The 2,500-nt window shown below is 77.9% G+C and overlaps 1 non-coding gene across 1 annotated transcript; it reads right to left on the bottom strand.

Annotated features, from left to right (window-relative positions):
* Positions 1–531: 531 nt before the first annotated feature.
* Positions 532–684, bottom strand: LOC131589949 (5.8S ribosomal RNA). The gene has a single exon (XR_009279902.1). It is a non-coding gene; the product is annotated as a 5.8S ribosomal RNA (ribosomal RNA).
* Positions 685–2,500: the final 1,816 nt, after the last annotated feature.

Raw genomic sequence — 2,500 nt, 5'->3', positions numbered from 1 at the left:
CACGGACACAACGGCAGAGACGGCCCCGCGGGGAAAAACCGGCCGAGCGGGGAACGAGAGAGGGGGGGGGCGGGAGAATGAGGAGGGGATCGTCCCCGTCCCCCGGCACTCGCCACCTCGCGCGCGCGGCAGCACGGCACGGTACCCGCGCCGGTACCCACCCGCAGACAGCCGCCCGCGCGGGGAAAGGTGAGCCCGGGGGCGAGGCCCGCGCCTCGCCTCCCCTCTCGCCCCTCTTTCTCTCGGCCCCTCGCGGCGGCGTTTGGCGACGCCGCCGCTTCTCGGCCCTTTTTTTGTCCGCCCCGCGAGGACGAGCTCCGGCCCAGCGGCTCGCTCCGGGAAGCGGGGAGCTACGGGAGCGGCTCCCCGAGTCTGCATTTAGGGGGACGAAGGCCCTTCTTCTCCTCCCGCGGCCGCCGCCGCCGGCGGACCGCGGCGGGGAGGGTAACGGGCCTGCGAGGCGACCCCAGCCGCGCCGCCCGGGGGAGGGCTCGGGTGGCCCACCCCCCGGGACGGCGATTGATCGTCAAGCGACGCTCAGACAGGCGTAGCCCCGGGAGGAACCCGGGGCCGCAAGTGCGTTCGAAGTGTCGATGATCAATGTGTCCTGCAATTCACATTAATTCTCGCAGCTAGCTGCGTTCTTCATCGACGCACGAGCCGAGTGATCCACCGCTAAGAGTTGTCTGGCTTTCGGCACCGACCCCGCACGCGCGGAGGGGCCGGGACCGCTCGCGTGAAGCGGCCCCCTCGGTTTTGCGGCGAGGAGGCGCGGCCGCGCCACCTCGCCATCGACCGTACGAGCACAAAGGAGACGACAAACGGAAGGGGAAAAAAAAAGGAGAAGCCCACGGAACGCTCCGAAAGGCCAGCCAAGACAGGGCGGGGGGGCCCGCGCCCCCGACCGCCTCCCCCCCCCTCCCCCCGGGCGAGGGGAGGGAAAAGAGAGACGCCGCCGGCACACATCGCGTGCCGTCTTTCGGAGACGGCCCAGGCGCCCGGGCTCGGCCCGGCCTCCGCGCGGAGAGCCACGCGGCGCGTGCCAGACTGCGGGGGGGCTACGGCGCCCGCGCCCGGCCTCCTCTCTCTGAACGGGACGACGCGGGCACGAGGCCGGGGGGCCGCGGCCGCCCGCCACCCGCCTCGCGCTCGCCGCCACACCTCGACCGCTGCGCGGGCTCGCGCCCGCGCAGCGCCACCGCGCCGCCGCGCGCGGCGCGCCTCTCCTCCCCGGCTCACGGGCCGCCCCTTCCCAGCGCCCGAGACGGCAACGCGACGAGCGCCGGCACCGCCGGCGCCGCCCCCGGCCGGGGACCGGCTCCCCGCCGGAAGGCGAGCGCCTCGCGGCCGCGCTCCGACGACCGGCGCCGGGAGGCGGGCGCCGCCGAGGCGCGAGCCGGCGTCGCGAGCGCCCGAGGCCTGCCGGAAGGCAGAGGACCCGCCGCCACCGGGGCCGCACTCCCGGGACTGCCGCCGCCGCTTTGCACCGTCGGGGCCCCTTCCGCGGGCACGCGCCCTGCGGGAGGGGCCGTGCGGCGGACGCCCGCCGCACGGCCTCGAGCGTTCCCTGCGGCCCACACGCGGCCTTCGGGAAGGGCGACGGGGGAAGCGACGGGCAGGGCCCGGGCCGGGACCGCCGCCGGCGACGACGGGGGCCTCCCGGCCGACCGTCCCACCAGGGGGACACCCGTCGAGCGGCGCCGCCGCCGCTCGGCACGGGGTCACCCGCGCTCGCCGGGCCTCCGGCCGCCGGAGGCGACCGACGAGCGCCCGCCCGGGCGGGGGGGCGTGCGGTTCGGCCGGGGACGAACCGGCGGACGGCGCCACCGCGCGCGTCCGGGGAAGGCAAGGAGCGCCCCGAGGAGGAGGAGGAGACGCGCGCCGACGCGGCCGGCGCGGCCGAGGCGAGGGAGCGCGGGGGGCGCCCGAGGGCCGCGACCCCGAGGTCGCACAAGGAGGCGGAGAAGCGCGCGGGGCGCTTCTCCGCCGGCGCCGCCCCGTTCCGAGGAGACCGGATCGGCCCCGCGGCCGACAGCGCGCCACGGCCTCGCCGCCGAGACCGGGCCGCGGAGAGGGGGGGGAGGGGGGGCTGGGCGCCCCCCTCCCCGGCACGGCGCGGCCGACGACGGCCGCGACGAAGTCGACGACGACGAGCGGGGGGCGGGGACCGGTCGCGACGGACGCCACCGCAGGGGATCAGCGGGAGTAGCTCCCCACCCCTCAATGACGCCGCGCCGCCACCGGCCGGGCACCCGCCGCCGCCGCCGCCGGCACCGCCGCCGCCGCCGGGGCGCGCCGTGCCGCCCGAGTCTTTAAACCTCCGCCCGGCCTCGGCGGCCCTTTCGGGCCCCACCCAACCCCGCGCCCGCGGCCGGCGTTTGACGACGCCGAGGCGCGAGCGGGAGAAAGGGAAAAGACTCGGGGAACCGCCGAGGCGCGGAGCGCTAGGTACCTGGCCCTGGGGTGAGGGAAACGACCTGGGATGGCCCCGCCGGGGTGC

The sequence above is a fragment of the Poecile atricapillus genome, chromosome 30 (assembly GCF_030490865.1).
Source record: "Poecile atricapillus isolate bPoeAtr1 chromosome 30, bPoeAtr1.hap1, whole genome shotgun sequence".
Classification (NCBI taxonomy): domain Eukaryota; kingdom Metazoa; phylum Chordata; class Aves; order Passeriformes; family Paridae; genus Poecile; species Poecile atricapillus.
Note: the sequence above shows the minus strand (reverse complement) of the source record. Positions and strands in the feature narration are given on the sequence as shown.